At 50.0% G+C, this 19537-nt stretch overlaps 3 non-coding genes across 3 annotated transcripts; all 3 read right to left on the bottom strand.

The window, feature by feature from the left end:
- Nucleotides 1-5001: 5001 nt before the first annotated feature.
- Nucleotides 5002-5075, bottom strand: TRNAS-GCU (transfer RNA serine (anticodon GCU)). The gene has a single exon. It is a non-coding gene; the product is annotated as a tRNA-Ser (tRNA).
- A 2862-nt stretch (nucleotides 5076-7937) lies between these two features.
- Nucleotides 7938-8011, bottom strand: TRNAS-GCU (transfer RNA serine (anticodon GCU)). Its single transcript has one exon. It is a non-coding gene; the product is annotated as a tRNA-Ser (tRNA).
- A 4328-nt stretch (nucleotides 8012-12339) lies between these two features.
- On the bottom strand, nucleotides 12340-12416 carry TRNAS-GCU (transfer RNA serine (anticodon GCU)). Its single transcript has one exon. It is a non-coding gene; the product is annotated as a tRNA-Ser (tRNA).
- Between the last annotated feature and the right edge of the window lie 7121 nt (nucleotides 12417-19537).

The raw sequence follows: 19537 nt of genomic DNA, 5'->3' as shown, positions 1-19537 counted from the left end.
AAGAAAAAAGCTACACACCACTCCCGGGAGGGCTCGAACCTCCAACCTTTCGGTTAACAGCCGATCGCGCTAGCCAATCGCGCCACGGAGACAGTCGTGCTCCACTCTCACCACCATCAGAACATAGCTTCAAAGCTATCAGCGCAAAGAAAAAATTCCGCCATATCCAAGAAGTGAATGATGATGAGTGGGCGAAGCTCCGGAGGTAAACCTGGTAAACCATGAATCCTCTGTACTTTTTGCCCACTCGATTTTATTACATCGCTCCCCCTAGCGTTCGTCGCCGCACTAAATCGAACGATTGCCTTCAACCAATGACACGCGCCATATGTGACATCATTCCTATTTTATAAGATCTCGCGTCTTTCATCAACTACAAGTACCGCTTTCTAGTTTATAACATCTTGCATCTTTTCATCATCAGCTACAAGTACCACCATCTAGTAAACACTACAAGAACTAAACGAGAGGTGGCTACATGGATGCTGGATGGATGCTATGAGCGTCCCCTTTATAACGGGGTGGTGACAAGTATGCCACCAGGCTCGTAAAAAAAACCCTTTTTTCTTTTTTTATGTTGGCCTAATGCCTCTACTTCGATAAATTCTATCTTAATGGAAAAAAAGGTAAATTTTCAGCTTAAGTTCTCTGCCATTTACGGCACACTGTCCATATTTTATTTTTCCAATATTTATTTTTGTCCTTTCTCTCTAATTTTCTGCCACCAATACTCAAACCGTCTCTTACTTATTTCAATCGCGGGTGTGTTCAGCTTTCCATTGTTGTCCCTAAAACCCAAGGCTTCCTGTAGGCTCGTGCCCAAACGTACACCTGGGAGGATATCTCCACATTCAATCAGAACATGTTCTGCCGTTTCCTTATCTTTCCCGCAGCATGTGCATTGTTCTTCTTCTTTACTGAATCTTGCTTTATAACTACGCGTTCTAAGGCAACCCGATCTCGCTTCAAACAGTAAAGCGCTTCCCCGTGAATTATCGTAAAATGCCTCCCTCCTTATTTCATTTTTGCCCTTTCGGTAGTTACTCAAAGCCGGTTTTTTCTCCATAGCTGCAAACCAGTAAATCCTCTCCACCTCCCTGACTTTTCCCTTAACACTCTTTGTTGATATATGGCTTACAGTACCAACCGTATACTTACTAGTGAGTCTTCTAGTTCTTTTTCTTCACTGTGTGTCCACGCTCTTCCTATACAAATAACGGAACACCTTCTCTGCCCATCTACTCTCCTTCATATTTCTTAGCCTTTCTTCGAACCTTATTTCTTAGCCTTTCTTCGAACCTTACATACAGGAGACGGTACCGCCATCTAGTGAACACTGCAAGAACTAAACTAGAGGTGGCTACATACAGGGGACGGTACCGCCATCTAGTGAACACTGCAATAACTAAACTAGAGGTGGCAAATACAGGCTACAGGGTCGCACAGCCCAAGCCCTAAGGAGCTTCGCCCCTAAAAAAGCAACACACCACTACAGGGAGGGCTCGAACCTCCAACCTTTCGGGTAACAGCCGATCGCGCTAGCCAATTGCACCACGGAGACAGTTGTGCTCCACTCTCACCACCATCAGAATATATCTTCAAAGCTATCAGCCCAAAGAAAAAAAAGCAACACACCACCACCACGTGGCACGAACCTCCAATTTTCCGGTTAACAGCCGATCGCGCTAGCCCATTGCGCCACGGAGACAGTCGTGCTCCACTCTCACCACCATAAGAACATAACTTCAAAGCTATCAGCGCAAAGAAAAAAGCAACACACCACTCCCGGGACGGCTCGAACCTCCAATCTTTCGGTTAACAGCCGATCGCGCTAGCCAATTGCGCCACGGAGACAGTCGTCCTCTACTCTCACCACCATCAGAACATATCTTCAAAGCTATCAGCGCAAAAAAAGCAACACACCACTCCCGGGAGGGCTCTAACCTCCAACCTTTCGGTTAACAGCCGATCGCGCTAGCCAATAGCGCCACGGAGGCAGTCGTGCTCCATTATCACCACCATCAGAACATATCTTCAAAGCTATCAGTGCAAAAAAAGCAACACACATTCCCGGGAGGGCTCGAACCTCCAACCTTTCGGTTTACAGCGAATCGCGCTAGCCAATTGCGCCACGGCGACAGTCCTGCTACACTCGCACCACCATCTGCACATATCTTGAAAGCTAGCAGCCCAAAGAAAAAAGCTACACACCACTCCCGGGAGGGCTCGAAACTCCAATTTTTCGGTTAACGGCCGAACGTGCTAGGTAATTGCGCCACGGAGACAATCGTGCTCCACTCTCACCACCGTCAGAACATTTCTTCAGAGCTATCAGCGCAAAGAAAAAAAAGCGCCGCACCACCAGCGGGTGGGCTCGAACCTCCAACCTTTCGGTTAACAGCCGATCGCGCTAGCCAATAGCGCCACGGAGACAGTCGTGCTCCACTCTAACCACCGTCAGAACATTTCTTCAGAGCTATCAGCCCACAGAAAAAAAAGCGCCGCACCACTCCTGGGAGGGCTCGAACATTCAACCTCTCGGTTAACAGCCGATCGTGCTCGCGAATCGCGCCACGGAGACAGTCGTGCTCCACTCTCACCACCATCAGAACATATCTTCAAAGCTATCAGCGCAAAGAAAAAAGCAACACACCACTCCCGGGAGGGCTCGAACCTCCAACCTTTCGGTTAACAGCGAATCGCCCTAGCCAATTGCGCCACGGAGACAGTCCTGCTCCACCCTCACCACCATCAGCACATATCTTCAAAGCTATCAGCCCAAAGAGAAAAAAGCCCGCACAACCACCGGGTGGGCTCGAACCTCCAACTTTCCGGTTAAGGGCCGAACGGGCTAGCCAATTGCGCCATGGAGACAGGGCTGCTCCACTCTCACCACCGTCAGAACATTTCTTCAGAGCTATCAGCCCAAAGAAAAGAAAGCGCCGCACCACCACCGCGTGGCTCGAACCTCCAATTTTTCGGTTAAAAGCCGATCGCGCTAGCCAATTGCGCCACGGAGACAGTCGTCCTCTACTCTCACCACCATCAGAACATATCTTCAAAGCTATCAGCGCAAAGAAAAAAGCTACACACCACTCCCGGGAGGGCTCGAACCTCCAACCTTTCGGTTAACAGCCGATCGCGCTAGCCAATCGCGCCACGGAGACAGTCGTGCTCCACTCTCACCACCATCAGAACATAGCTTCAAAGCTATCAGCGCAAAGAAAAAATTCCGCCATATCCAAGAAGTGAATGATGATGAGTGGGCGAAGCTCCGGAGGTAAACCTGGTAAACCATGAATCCTCTGTACATTTTGCCCACTCGATTTTATTACATCGCTCCCCCTAGCGTACGTCGCCGCACTAAATCGAACGATTGCCTACAACCAATGACACGCGCCATATGTGACATCATTCCTATTTTATAAGATCTCGCGTCTTTCATCAACTACAAGTACCGCTTTCTAGTTTATAACATCTTGCATCTTTTCATCATCAGCTACAAGTACCACCATCTAGTAAACACTACAAGAACTAAACGAGAGGTGGCTACATGGATGCTGGATGGATGCTATGAGCGTCCCCTTTATAACGGGGTGGTGACAAGTATGCCACCAGGCTCGTTAAAAAGCCTTTTTTTCTTTTTTTATGTTGGCCTAATGCCTCTACTTCGATAAATTCTATCTTAATGGAAAAAAAGGTAAATTTTCAGCTTAAGTTCTCTGCCATTTACGGCACACTGTCCATATTTTATTTTTCCAATATTTATTTTTGTCCTTTCTCTCTAATTTTCTGCCACCAATACTCAAACCGTCTCTTACTTATTTCAATCGCGGGTGTGTTCAGCTTTCCATTGTTGTCCCTAAAACCCAAGGCTTCCTGTAGGCTCGTGCCCAAATGTACACCTGGGTGGATATCTCCACATTCAATCAGAACATGCTCCGCCGTTACCTTATCTTTCCCGCAGCATGTGCATCGTTCTTCTTCTTTACTGAATCTTGCTTTATAACTACGCGTTCTAAGGCAACCCGATCTCGCTTCAAACAGTAAAGCGCTTCCCCTTGAATTATCGTAAAATGCCTCCCTCCTTATTTCATTTTTGCCCTTTCGGTAGTTACTCAAAGCCGGTTTTTTCTCCATAGCTGCCATCCAGTAAATCCTCTCCGCCTCCCTGACTTTTCCCTTAACACTCTTTGTTGACACAAGGCTTACAATACCAACCGTATAATTACTAGTGAGTCTTCTAGTTCTTTTTCTCCACTGTGTGTCCACGCTCTTCCTATACAAATAACGGAACACCTTCTCTGCCCATCTACTCTCCTTCATATTTCTTAGCCTTTCTTCGAACCTTATTTCTTAGCCTTTCTTCGAACCTTACATACAGGAGACGGTACCGCCATCTAGTGAACACTGCAAGAACTAAACTAGAGGTGGCTACATACAGGGGACGGTACCGCCATCTAGTGAACACTGCAAAACTAAACTAGAGGTGGCAAATACAGGCTACAGGGGTCGCACAGCCCAAGCCCTAAGGAGCTTCGCCCCTAAAAAAGCAACACACCACTACCGGGAGGGCTCGAACCTCCAACCTTTCGGGTAACAGCCGATCGCGCTAGCCAATTGCACCACGGAGACAGTTGTGCTCCACTCTCACCACCATCAGAATATATCTTCAAAGCTATCAGCCCAAAGAAAAAAAAGCAACACACCACCACCACGTGGCACGAACCTCCATTTTTTCGATTAACAGCCGATCGCGCTAGCCAATTGCGCCACGGAGACAGTCGTGCTCCACTCTCACCACCATCAGAACATAACTTCAAAGCTATCAGCGCAAAGAAAAAAGCAACACACCACTCCCGGGAGGGCTCGAACCTCCAATCTTTCGGTTAACAGCCGATCGCGCTTGCCAATTGCGCCACGGAGACAGTCGTCCTCTACTCTCACCACCATCAGAACATATCTTCAAAGCTAACAGCGCAAAGAAAAAAAGCAACACACCACTCCCGGGAGGGCTCGAACCTCCAACCTCTCGGTTAGCAGCCGATCGCGCTAGCCAATTGCGCCACGGAGACATCGTGCTCCTTTCTCACCACCATCAGAACATATTTTCAAAGCTATCTGCGCAAAGAAAAAAGCGACAAACCACTTTCGGGAGGGCTCGAAACTCCGATTTTTCGGTTAACAGCCGAACGTGCTAGCCAACTGCGCCACGGAGACAGTCGTGCTCCACACTCACCACCGTCAGAACATTTCTTCAGAGCTATCAGCCCAAAGAAAAAAAACCGCCGCACCACCACCGGGTGGGCTCGAACCTCCAACTTTTCGGTTAACAGCCGATCGTGCTCGCGAATCGCGCCACGGAGACAGTCGTGCTCCACTCTCACCACCATCAGAACATATCTTCAAAGCTATCAGCGCAAAGAAAAAAGCAACACACCACTCCCGGGAGGGCTCGAACCTCCAACCTTTCGGTTAACAGCAAATCGCCCTAGCCAATTGCGCCACGGAGACAGTCCTGCTCCACCCTCACCACCATCAGCACATATTTTCAAAGCTATCAGCCCAAAGAAAAAAAAGCGCCGCACCCCTACCGGGTGGGCTCAAACCTCCAACCTTTCGGTTAACAGCCGATCGCACTAGCCAATTGCTCTACGGAGACAGTCGTGCTCCACTCTCAACCCCGTCAGAACATTTCTTGAAAGCTATCAGCCCAAAGAGAAAAAAGCCCGCACAACCACCGGGTGGGCTCGAACCTCCAACTTTTCGGTTAAGGGCCGAACGCGCTAGCCAATTGCGCCATGGAGACAGTGCTGCTCCACTCTCACCACCGTCAGAACATTTCTTCAGCGCTATCAGCCCAAAGAAAAGAAAGGGCCGCACCACCACCGCGTGGCTCGAACCTCCAATTTTTCGGTTAACAGCTGATCGCGCTAGCCAATTGCGCCACTGAGACAGTCGTGCTCCACTCTCACCACCATCAGAACATATCTTCAAAGCTATCAGCGCAAAGAAAAAAGCAACACACCACTCCCGGGAGGGCTCGAACCTCCAACCTTTCGGTTAACAGCCGATCGCGCTAGCCAATCGCGCCACGGAGACAGTCGTGCTCCACTCTCACCACCATCAGAACATAGCTTCAAAGCTATCAGCGCAAAGAAAAAATTCCGCCATATCCAAGAAGTGAATGATGATGAGTGGGCGAAGCTCCGGAGGTAAACCTGGTAAACCATGAATCCTCTGTACATTTTGCCCACTCGATTTTATTACATCGCTCCCCCTAGCATACGTCGCCGCACTAAATCGAACGATTGCCTTCAACCAATGACACGCGCCATATGTGACATCATTCCTATTTCATAAGATCTCGCGTCTTTCATCAACTACAAGTACCGCTTTCTAGTTTATAACATCTTGCATCTTTTCATCATCAGCTACAAGTACCACCATCTAGTAAACACTACAAGAACTAAACGAGAGGTGGCTACATGGATGCTGGACGGATGCTATGAGCGTCCCCTTTATAACGGGGTGGTGACAAGTATGCCACCAGGCTCGTAAAAAAAACCTTTTTTTCTTTTTTTATGTTGGCCTAATGCCTCTACTTCGATAAATTCTATCTTAATGGAAAAAAAGGTAAATTTTCAGCTTAAGTTCTCTGCCATTTACGGCACACTGTCCATATTTTATTTTTCCAATATTTATTTTTGTCCTTTCTCTCTAATTTTCTGCCACCAATACTCTAACCGTCTCTTACTTATTTCAATCGCGGGTGTGTTCAGCTTTCCATTGTTGTCCCTAAAACCCAAGGCTTCCTGTAGGCTCGTGCCCAAACGTACACCTGGGTGGATATCTCCACATTCAATCAGAACATGCTCCGCCGTTTCCTTATCTTTCCCGCAGCATGTGCATTGTTCTTCTTCTTTACTGAATCTTGCTTTATAACTACGCGTTCTAAGGCAACCCGATCTCGCTTCAAACAGTAAAGCGCTTCCCCTTGAATTATCGTAAAATGCCTCCCTCCTTATTTCATTTTTGCCCTTTCGGTAGTTACTCAAAGCCGGTTTTTTCTCCATAGCTGCCATCCAGTAAATCCTCTCCGCCTCCCTGACTTTTCCCTTAACACTCTTTGTTGACACAAGGCTTACAATACCAACCGTATAATTACTAGTGAGTCTTCTAGTTCTTTTTCTCCACTGTGTGTCCACGCTCTTCCTATACAAATAACGGAACACCTTCTCTGCCCATCTACTCTCCTTCATATTTCTTAGCCTTTCTTCGAACCTTATTTCTTAGCCTTTCTTCGAACCTTACATACAGGAGACGGTACCGCCATCTAGTGAACACTGCAAGAACTAAACTAGAGGTGGCTACATACAGGGGACGGTACCGCCATCTAGTGAACACTGCAAAACTAAACTAGAGGTGGCAAATACAGGCTACAGGGGTCGCACAGCCCAAGCCCTAAGGAGCTTCGCCCCTAAAAAAGCAACACACCACTACCGGGAGGGCTCGAACCTCCAACCTTTCGGGTAACAGCCGATCGCGCTAGCCAATTGCACCACGGAGACAGTTGTGCTCCACTCTCACCACCATCAGAATATATCTTCAAAGCTATCAGCCCAAAGAAAAAAAAGCAACACACCACCACCACGTGGCAGGAACCTCCATTTTTTCGATTAACAGCCGATCGCGCTAGCCAATTGCGCCACGGAGACAGTCGTGCTCCACTCTCACCACCATCAGAACATAACTTCAAAGCTATCAGCGCAAAGAAAAAAGCAACACACCACTCCCGGGAGGGCTCGAACCTCCAATCTTTCGGTTAACAGCCGATCGCGCTTGCCAATTGCGCCACGGAGACAGTCGTCCTCTACTCTCACCACCATCAGAACATATCTTCAAAGCTAACAGCGCAAAGAAAAAAAGCAACACACCACTCCCGGGAGGGCTCGAACCTCCAACCTCTCGGTTAGCAGCCGATCGCGCTAGCCAATTGCGCCACGGAGACATCGTGCTCCTTTCTCACCACCATCAGAACATATTTTCAAAGCTATCTGCGCAAAGAAAAAAGCGACAAACCACTTTCGGGAGGGCTCGAAACTCCGATTTTTCGGTTAACAGCCGAACGTGCTAGCCAACTGCGCCACGGAGACAGTCGTGCTCCACACTCACCACCGTCAGAACATTTCTTCAGAGCTATCAGCCCAAAGAAAAAAAACCGCCGCACCACCACCGGGTGGGCTCGAACCTCCAACTTTTCGGTTAACAGCCGATCGTGCTCGCGAATCGCGCCACGGAGACAGTCGTGCTCCACTCTCACCACCATCAGAACATATCTTCAAAGCTATCAGCGCAAAGAAAAAAGCAACACACCACTCCCGGGAGGGCTCGAACCTCCAACCTTTCGGTTAACAGCAAATCGCCCTAGCCAATTGCGCCACGGAGACAGTCCTGCTCCACCCTCACCACCATCAGCACATATTTTCAAAGCTATCAGCCCAAAGAAAAAAAAGCGCCGCACCCCTACCGGGTGGGCTCAAACCTCCAACCTTTCGGTTAACAGCCGATCGCACTAGCCAATTGCTCTACGGAGACAGTCGTGCTCCACTCTCAACCCCGTCAGAACATTTCTTGAAAGCTATCAGCCCAAAGAGAAAAAAGCCCGCACAACCACCGGGTGGGCTCGAACCTCCAACTTTTCGGTTAAGGGCCGAACGCGCTAGCCAATTGCGCCATGGAGACAGTGCTGCTCCACTCTCACCACCGTCAGAACATTTCTTCAGCGCTATCAGCCCAAAGAAAAGAAAGGGCCGCACCACCACCGCGTGGCTCGAACCTCCAATTTTTCGGTTAACAGCTGATCGCGCTAGCCAATTGCGCCACTGAGACAGTCGTGCTCCACTCTCACCACCATCAGAACATATCTTCAAAGCTATCAGCGCAAAGAAAAAAGCAACACACCACTCCCGGGAGGGCTCGAACCTCCAACCTTTCGGTTAACAGCCGATCGCGCTAGCCAATCGCGCCACGGAGACAGTCGTGCTCCACTCTCACCACCATCAGAACATAGCTTCAAAGCTATCAGCGCAAAGAAAAAATTCCGCCATATCCAAGAAGTGAATGATGATGAGTGGGCGAAGCTCCGGAGGTAAACCTGGTAAACCATGAATCCTCTGTACATTTTGCCCACTCGATTTTATTACATCGCTCCCCCTAGCATACGTCGCCGCACTAAATCGAACGATTGCCTTCAACCAATGACACGCGCCATATGTGACATCATTCCTATTTCATAAGATCTCGCGTCTTTCATCAACTACAAGTACCGCTTTCTAGTTTATAACATCTTGCATCTTTTCATCATCAGCTACAAGTACCACCATCTAGTAAACACTACAAGAACTAAACGAGAGGTGGCTACATGGATGCTGGACGGATGCTATGAGCGTCCCCTTTATAACGGGGTGGTGACAAGTATGCCACCAGGCTCGTAAAAAAAACCTTTTTTTCTTTTTTTATGTTGGCCTAATGCCTCTACTTCGATAAATTCTATCTTAATGGAAAAAAAGGTAAATTTTCAGCTTAAGTTCTCTGCCATTTACGGCACACTGTCCATATTTTATTTTTCCAATATTTATTTTTGTCCTTTCTCTCTAATTTTCTGCCACCAATACTCTAACCGTCTCTTACTTATTTCAATCGCGGGTGTGTTCAGCTTTCCATTGTTGTCCCTAAAACCCAAGGCTTCCTGTAGGCTCGTGCCCAAACGTACACCTGGGTGGATATCTCCACATTCAATCAGAACATGCTCCGCCGTTTCCTTATCTTTCCCGCAGCATGTGCATTGTTCTTCTTCTTTACTGAATCTTGCTTTATAACTACGCGTTCTAAGGCAACCCGATCTCGCTTCAAACAGTAAAGCGCTTCCCCTTGAATTATCGTAAAATGCCTCCCTCCTTATTTCATTTTTGCCCTTTCGGTAGTTACTCAAAGCCGGTTTTTTCTCCATAGCTGCCATCCAGTAAATCCTCTCCGCCTCCCTGACTTTTCCCTTAACACTCTTTGTTGACATATGGCTTACAATACCAACCGTATACTTACTAGTGAGTCTATAGTTCTTTTTCTCCACTGTGTGTCCACGCTCTTCCTATACAAATAACGGAACACCTTCTCTGCCCATCTACTCTCCTTCATATTTCTTAGCCTTTCTTCGAACCTTATTTCTTAGCCTTTCTTCGAACCTTACATACAGGAGACGGTACCGCCATCTAGTGAACACTGCAAGAACTAAACTAGAGGTGGCTACATACAGGGGACGGTACCGCCATCTAGTGAACACTGCAAAAACTAAACTAGAGGTGGCAAATACAGGCTACAGGGGTCGCACAGCCCAAGCCCTAAGGAGCTTCGCCCCTGAAAAAGCAACACACCACTACCGGGAGGGCTCGAACCTCCAACCTTTCGGGTAACAGCCGATCGCGCTAGCCAATTGCACCACGGAGACAGTTGTGCTCCACTCTCACCACCATCAGAATATATCTTCAAAGCTATCAGCCCAAAGAAAAAAAAGCAACACACCACCACCACGTGGCACGAACCTCCAATTTTTCGGTTAACAGCCGATCGCGCTAGCCAATTGCGCCACGGAGACATCGTGCTCCACTCTCACCACCATCAGAACATATCTTCAAAGCTATCTGCGCAAAGAAAAAAGCGACAAACCACTTTCGGGAGGGCTCGAAACACCGATTTTTCGGTTAACAGCTGAACGTGCTAGCCAACTGCGCCACGGAGACAGTCGTGCTCCACACTCACCACCGTCAGAACATTTCTTCAGAGCTATCAGCCCAAAGAAAAAAAACCGCCGCACCACCACCGGGTGGGCTCGAACCTCCAACTTTTCGGTTAACAGCCGATCGCGCTAGCCAATTGCGCCACGGAGACGGTCGTGCTCCACTCTCACCACCATCAGAACATATCTTCAAAGCTATCAGCGCAAAGAAAAAAGCAACACACCACTCCCGGGAGGGCTCAAACCTCCAATTTTTCGGTTAACAGCTGAACGTGCTAGCCAATTGCGCCGCGCAGACAGTCGTGCTCCACTCTCACCACCATCAGAACATATCTTAAAAGCTATCAGCGCAACGAAAAAAGCAACACACAACTCCCGGGAGGGCTTGAACCTTCAAGCTTTCGATTTACAGCCGATCGCGCTAGCAAATTGCGCCACGGAGACAGTCTGCTCCTCTCTCACCACCATCAGAACATTTCTTCAGAGCTATCAGCCCAAGGAAAAAGAAGCGCCGCACCACCACCGGGTGGGCTCGAAGCTCCAACCTTTCGGTCAACTGCAGATCGCGCAAGCCAGTTGCGCCACGGAGACATTCCTCCTCCACTCTTACCACCATCAGAACATTTCTTCAGAGCTATCAGCCCAAGGAAAAAGAAGCGCCGCACCACCATCGGGTGGTATTGAACCTCCAACCTTTCGGTCAACTGCAGATCGCGCTAGCCAATTGCGCCACGAAGACAGTCCTCCTCCACTATCACCACCATCAGAACATTTCTTCAGAGCTATCAGCCCAAAGGAAAAAAAGCGCCGCACCACCACCGGGTGGGATCGAACCTCCAAACTTTCGGTTAACAGCCCATCGCACTAGCCAATTGCGCCGCGGAGACAGTCGTGCTGCACTCTCACCACCATCAGAACATATCTTCAAAGCTATCAGCGCAAAGAAAAAAAGCCACACACCACTCCCAGGAGGAATCGAACCTCCAACCTTTCCGTTAACAGCCGGTCGCGCTAGTGAAATGCGTCACGGAGACATCGTGCTCCACTCTCACCACCATCAGAACATATCTTCAAAGCTATCAGCGCAAAAAAAAAGCAACACACAACTCCCGGGAGGGCTCTAACCTCCAACCTTTCGGTTAACAGCCGATCGCGCTAGCCAATAGCGCCACGGAGACAGTCGTGTCCCAATCTCACCACCATCAGAACATATCTTCAAAGCTATCAGCGCAAAGAAAAAAAGCAACACACCACAACCACGTGGCACGAACCTCCAATTTTTTGGTTAACAGCCGATCGCGCTAGCCAATTGCGCCACGGAGACAGTCGTGCTCCACTCTCACCACCATCAGAACATAACTTCAAAGCTATCAGCGCAAAGAAAAAAGCAACACACCACTCCCGGGAGGGCTCGAACCTCCAATCTTTTGGTTAACAGCCGATCGCGCTAGCCAATTGCGCCACGGAGACAGTCGTCCTCTACTCTCACCACCATCTTCAACATATCTTCAAAGCTAACAGCGCAAAGAAAAAAAGCAACACACCACTCCCGGGAGGGCTCGAACCTCCAACCTCTCGGTTAGCAGCCGATCGCGCTAGCCAATTGCGCCACGGAGACAGTCTTGCTTCACTCTCACCACCATCAGAACATTTCTTCAGAGCTATCAGCCCAAAGAAAAAAAAGCAACACACCACTCCCGGGAGGGCTCGAACCTCAAACCTTTCAGTTAACAGCCGATCGCGCTAGCAAATTGCGCCAGGGAGACATCGTGCTGCACTCTCACCACCATCTGAACATAAGTTCAAAGCTATCTGCGCAAAGAAAAAGGCGACAAACCACTTTCGGGAGGGCTCTAAACTCCGATTTTTCGGTTACCAGCCGAACGTGCTAGCCAATTGGGCCACGGAGACAGTCGTGCTCCACTCTCACCACTGTCAGAACATTTCTTCAGAGCTAACAGCCCAAAGAAAAAAAAACGCCGCACCACCAACGGGTGGGCTCGAACCTCCAACTTTTCGGTTAACAGCCGATCGCGCTAGCCAATTGCGCCACGGAGACAGTCCTGCTCAACTCTCACAAACGTCAGAAAATTTCTTCAGAGCTATCAGCCCAAAGGAAAAAAGCGACAAACCACTTTCGGGAGGGCTCGAAACTCCGACTTTTCGATTAACAGCCGAACGTGCTAGCCAATTGCGCCACGGAGACAGTCGTGCTCCACACTCACCACCGTCAGAACATTTCTTCAGAGCTATCAGCCCAAAGAAAAAAAACCGCCGCACCACCACCGGGTGGGCTCGAACCTCCAACTTTTCGGTTAACAGCCGATCGCGCTAGACAATTGCGCCACGGAGACGGTCGTGCTCCACTCTCACGACCATCAGAACATATCTTCAAAGCTATCAGCGCAAAGAAAAAAGCAACCCACCACTCCCGGGAGGGCTCGAACCTCCAACCTTTCCGTTAACAGCCGATCGCGCTAGTAAATTGCGCCACGGAGACATCGTGCTCCACTCTCACCACCATCAGAACATATCTTCAAAGCTATCAGCGCAAAAAAAGCAACACACCACTCCCGGGAGGGCTCTAACCTCCAACCTTTCGGTTAACAGCCGATCGCGCTAGCCAATAGCGCCACAGAGACAGTCGTGCGCCAATCTCACCACCATCAGAACATATCTTCAAAGCTATAAGCGCAAAGAAAAAAAGCAACACACCACCACCGCGTGGCACGAACCTCCAATTTTTCGGTTAACAGCCGATCGCGCTAGCCAATTGCGCCACGGAGACAGTCGTGCTCCACTCTCACCACCATCAGAACATATCTTCAAAGCTATCAGCGCAAAGAAAAAAGCGACACACCACTCCCGGGAGGGCTCGAACCTCCAACCTTTCGGTTAGCAGCCGATCGCGCTAGCCAATTGCGCCACGGAGACATCGTGCTCCACTCTCAACAGCATTAGAACATATCTTCAAAGCTATCAGCGCAAAGAAAAAAGCAACACACCACTCCCGGGAGTGCTCAAACCTCCAATTTTTCGGTTAACAGCTGAACGTGCTAGCCAATTGCGCCACGGAGACAGTCGTGCTCCACTCTCACCACCATCAGAACATATCTTAAAAGCTATCAGCGCAACGAAAAAAGCAACACACAACTCCCGGGAGGGGTCGAACCTTCAACCTTTCGGTTGACAGCCGATCGCGCTAGCAAATTGCGCCACGGAGACAGTCTGCTCCTTTCACACCACCATCAGAACATGTCTTCAGAGCTATCAGCCCAAGGAAAAAGAAGCGCCGCACCACCACCGGGTGGGCTCGAACCTCCAACCTTTCGGTCAACTGCAGATCGCGCTAGCCAGTTGCGTCACGGAGACATTCCTCCTCCACTCTTACCACCATCAGAACTTTTCTTCAGAGCTATCAGCCCAAGGAAAAACAAGCGCCGCACCACCAACCGGTGGTCTCGAACCTCCAACCTTTCGGTCAACTGCAGATCGCGCTAGCCGATTGCGCCACGGAGACAGTCCTCCTCCCCTATCACCACCATCAGAACATTTCTTCAGAGCTATCAGCCCAAAGGAAAAAAAGCGCCCACCACCACCGGGTGGGCTCCAACCTCCAAATTTTCGGTTAACAGCCCATCGCACTAGCCGATTGCGCCACGGAGACAGTCGTGCCGCACTCTCACCACCATCAGAACATATCTTCAAAGCTATCAGCGCAAAGTAAAAAAGCCAAACACCACTCCCGGGAGGGCTCGAACCTCCAACCTTTCCGTTAAAAGCCGATCGCGCTAGTAAATTTCGCCACGGAGACATCGTGCTTCACTCTACCACCATCAGAACATATCTTCAAAGCTATCAGCGCAAAAAAAGCAACACACCACTCCCGGGAGGGCTCGAACCTCCAACCTTTCGGTTAACAGCCGATCGCGCTAGCAAATTGCTCCACGGAGACATCGTGCTCCACTCTCACCACCATCAGAACATATTTTCAAAGCTATCAGCGCAAAAAAGCAACACATCACTCCCGGGAGGGCTCGAACCTCCAACCTTTTCGTTAACAGCCGATCGCGCTAGTAAATTGCGCCGCGGAGACATCGTGCTCCACCCTCACCACCATCAGAACATATCTTCAAAGCTATCAGCGCAAAAAAAGCAACACACCACTCCCGGGAGGGCTCTAACCTCCAACCTTTCGGTTAACAGCCGATCGCGCTAGCCAATAGCGCCACAGAGACAGTCGTGCGCCAATCTCACCACCATCAGAACATATCTTCAAAGCTATAAGCGCAAAGAAAAAAAGCAACACACCACTCCCGGGAGGGCTCAAACCTCCAATTTTTCGGTTAACAGCTGAACGTGCTAGCCAATTGCGCCACGGAGACAGTCGTGCTCCACTCTCACCACCATCAGAACATATCTTAAAAGCTATCAGCGCAACAAAAAAAGCAACACACAACTCCCGGGAGGGCTCGAAACTCCAATTTTTCGGTTAACGGCCGAACGTCCTAGCCAATTGCGCCACGGAGACAGTCGTGCTCCACTCTCGCCGCCGTCAGAACATTTCTTCGGAGCTATCAGCGCAAAGAAAAAAATGCGCCGCACCACCAGCGGGTTGGCTCGAACCTCCAACCTTTTGGTTAACAGCCGATCGCGCTAGCCAGTTGCGCAACGGAGACAGTCGTGCTCCACTATCACCACCATCAGAACATATTTTCAAAGCTATCAGCGCAAAAAAAAGCAACACACATTCCCTGGAGGGCTCGAACCTCCAACCTTTCGGTTAGCAGCCGATCGCGCTAGCCAATTGCGCCACGGAGACATCGTGCTCCACTCTCACCACTTCAGAACATATCTTGAAAGCTATCTGTGCAAAGAAAAAAGCGACAAACCACTTTCGGGAGGGCTCGAAACTCCGATTTTTCGGTTAACAGCCGAACGTGCTAGCCAACTGCGCCACGGAGACAGTCGTGCTCCACACTCACCACTGTCAGAACATTTCTTCAGAGCTATAGGCGCAAAGAAAAAAGACACACACCTCCCGGGAGGGCTCAAACCTCCAGTTTTTCGGTTAACAGCCGATCGCGCTAGCCAATTGCGCCACGGAGACAGGCTTGCTCCACTCTCACCACCATCAGAACATTTCTTCAGAGCTATCAGCCCAAAGAAAAAGAAGCGCCGCACCACCACCAGGTGTGCTCGAACCTCCAACCCTTCGGTCAACAGCAGATCGCGCTAGCCAATTGCGCCACGGAGACAGTCCTCCTCCACTATCACCACCATCAGAACATATCTTCAAAGCTATCAGCCCAAAGAAAAAAAGCAACACACCACTCCCGGGAGGGCTCGAACCTCAAACCTTTCAGTTAACAGCCGATCGCGCTAGTAAATTGCGCCACGGAGACATCGTGCTCCACTCTCACCACCATCAGAACATATCTTCAAAGCTATCTGCGCAAAGAAAAAAGCGACAAACCACTTTCGGGAGGGCTCCAAACTCCGATTTTTCGGTTAACAGCCGAACGTGCTAGCCAATTGCGCCACGGAGACAGTCGTGCTCCACACTCACCACTGTCAGAACATTTCTTCAGAGCTAACAGCCCAAAGAAAAAAAAAACGCCGCACCACCAACGGGTGGGCTCGAACCTCCAACTTTTCGGTTAACAGCCGATCGCGCTAGACAATTGCGCCACGGAGACGGTCGTGCTCCACTCTCACCACCATCAGAACATATCTTCAAAGCTATCAGCGCAAAGAAAAAAGCAACTCACCACTCCCGGGAGGGCTCGAACCTCCAACATTTCCGTTAACAGCCGATCGCGCTAGTAAATTGCGCCACGGAGACATCGTGCTCCACTCTCACCACCATCAGAACATATCTTCAAAGCTATCAGCGCAAAGAAAAAAAGCAACACACCACCACCGCGTGGCACGAACCTCCAATTTTTCGGTTAACAGCCGATCGAGCTAGCCAATTGCACCACGGAGACAGTCGTGCTCCACTCTCACCACCATCAGAACATATCTTCAAAGCTATCAGCGCAAAGAAAAAAGCAACACACCACTCCCGGGAGGGCTCGAACCTCCAATCTTTCGGTTAACAGCCGATCGCGCTAGCCAATTGCGCCACGGAGACAGTCGTCCTCTACTCTCACCACCATCAGAACATATCTTCAAAGCTAACAGCGCAAAGAAAAAAAGCAACACACCACTTCCGGGAGGGCTCGAACCTCCAACCTCTCGGTTAGCAGCCGATCGCGCTAGCCAATTGCGTCACGGAGACAGTCGTGCTCCACTCTCACCACCGTCAGAACATTTCTTCAGAGCTATCAGCCCAAAGAAAAAGAAGCGCCCCACCACCACCAGGTGTGCTCGAACCTCCAACCCTTCGGTCAACAGCAGATCGCGCTAGACAATTGCGCCACGGAGACAGTCCTCCTCCACTCTCACCACCATCAGAACATATCTTCAAAGCTATCAGCGCAAAGAAAAAAGCAACACACCACTCCCGGGAGGGCTCGAACCTCCAACCTTTCGGTTAGCAGCCGATCGCCCTAGCCAATTGCGCCACGGAGACATCGTGCTCCACTCTCACCAGCATTAGAACATATCTTCAAAGCTATCAGCGCAAAGAAAAAAGCAACACACCACTCCCGGGAGGGCTCAAACCTCCACTTTTTCGGTTAACAGCTGAACGTGCTAGCCAATTGCGCCACGGAGACAGTCGTGCTCCACTCTCACCACCATCAGAACATATCTTAAAAGCTATCAGCGCAACGAAAAAAGCAACACACAACTCCCGGGAGGGGTCGAACCTTCAACCTTTCGGTTGACAGCCGATCGCGCTAGCAAATTGCGCCACGGAGACAGTCTGCTCCTCTCACACCACCATCAGAACATTTCTTCAGAGCTATCAGCCCAAGGAAAAAGAAGCGCCGCACCACCACCGGGTGGGCTCGAACCTCCAACCTTTCGGTCAACTGCAGATCGCGCTAGCCAGTTGCGTCACGGAGACATTCCTCCTCCACTCTTACCACCATCAGAACTTTTCTTCAGAGCTATCAGCCCAAGGAAAAACAAGCGCCGCACCACCAACCGGTGGTCTCGAACCTCCAACCTTTCGGTCAACTGCAGATCGCGCGAGCCAATTGCGCCACGGAGACAGTCCTCCTCCCCTATCACCACCATCAGAACATTTCTTCAGAGCTATCAGCCCAAAGGAAAAAAAGCGCCCACCACCACCGGGTGGGCTCCAACCTCCAAATTGTCGGTTAACAGCCCATCGCACTAGCCGATTGCGCCACGGAGACAGTCGTGCCGCACTCTCACCACCATCAGAACATATCTTCAAAGCTATCAGCGCAAAGAAAAAAAGCAAAACACCACTCCCGGGAGAGCTCGAACCTCCAACCTTTCCGTTAAAAGCCGATCGCGCTAGTAAATTGCGCCACGGAGACATCGTGCTCCACTCTACCACCATCAGAACATATCTTCAAAGCTATCAGCGCAAAAAAAAAGCAACACACCACTCCCGGGAGGCCTCTAACCTCCAACCTTTCGGTTAACAGCCAAACGTGCTAGCCAATGGCGCCACGGAGACAGTCGTGCTCCACTCTCACCACCATCAGAACATATCTTCAAAGCTATCAGCGCAAAGAAAAAAGCAACACACCACTCCCGGGAGGGCTTGAACCTCCAACCTTTCGGTTAACAGCCGATCGCGCTAGCAAATTGCGCCAGGGAGACATCGTGCTCCACTCTCACCACCATCAGAACATATTTTCAAAGCTATCAGCGCAAAAAAAGCAACACATCACTCGCGGGAGGGCTCGAACCTCCAACCTTTCGCTTAACAGCCGATCGCGCTAGCCAATAGCGCCACGGAGACAGTCGTGCCCCAATCTCACCACCATCAGAACATATCTTCAAAGCTATCTGCGCAAAGAAAAAGCGACACACCACTCCCGGGAGGGCTCGAAACTCCAACCTTTTGGTAAACAGCCGATCGCGCTAGCCAATTGCGCCACGGAGACAGTCGTGCTCCACTATCACCACCATCAGAACATATCTTCAAAGCTATCAGCGCAAAAAAAAGCAACACACATTCCCTGGAGGGCTCGAACCTCCAACCTTTCGGTTAACAGCGAATCGCGCTAGCCAATTGCGCCACGGAGACAGTCCTGCTACACTCGCACCACCATCAGCACATATCTTGAAAGCTATCAGCCCAAAGAAACAAGCGACACACCACTCCCGGGAGGGCTCGAAACTCCAATTTTTCGGTTAACGGCCGAACGTGCTAGCCAATTGCACCACAGAGACAGTCGTGCTCCACTCTCACCACCGTTAGAACATTTCTTCAGAGCTATCAGCGCAAAGAAAAAAAAGTGGCGCACCACCAGCGGGTGGGCTCGAACCTCCAACCTTTCGGTTAACAGCCGATCGCGCTAGCCAATAGCGCCACGGAGACAGTCGTGCTCCACTCTAACCACCGTCAGAACACTTCTTCAGAGCTATCAGCCCAAAGAAAAAAAAGCGCCGCACCACTCCTGGGAGGGCTCGAACATTCAACCTCTCGGTTAACAGCCGATCGTGCTCGCGAATCGCGTCACGGAGACAGTCCCGCTCAACTCTAACCACCATCACAACATATCTTCAAAGCTATCAGCGCAAAGAAAAAAGCAACACACCACTCCCGGGAGGGCTCGAAACTCCAACCTTTCGGTTAACAGCGAATCGCGC

The sequence above is a fragment of the Rhipicephalus microplus genome, chromosome 8 (genome assembly GCF_043290135.1).
Source record: "Rhipicephalus microplus isolate Deutch F79 chromosome 8, USDA_Rmic, whole genome shotgun sequence".
Lineage (NCBI taxonomy): Eukaryota > Metazoa > Arthropoda > Arachnida > Ixodida > Ixodidae > Rhipicephalus > Rhipicephalus microplus.
This window is presented reverse-complemented; position numbering and strand designations above follow the sequence as displayed.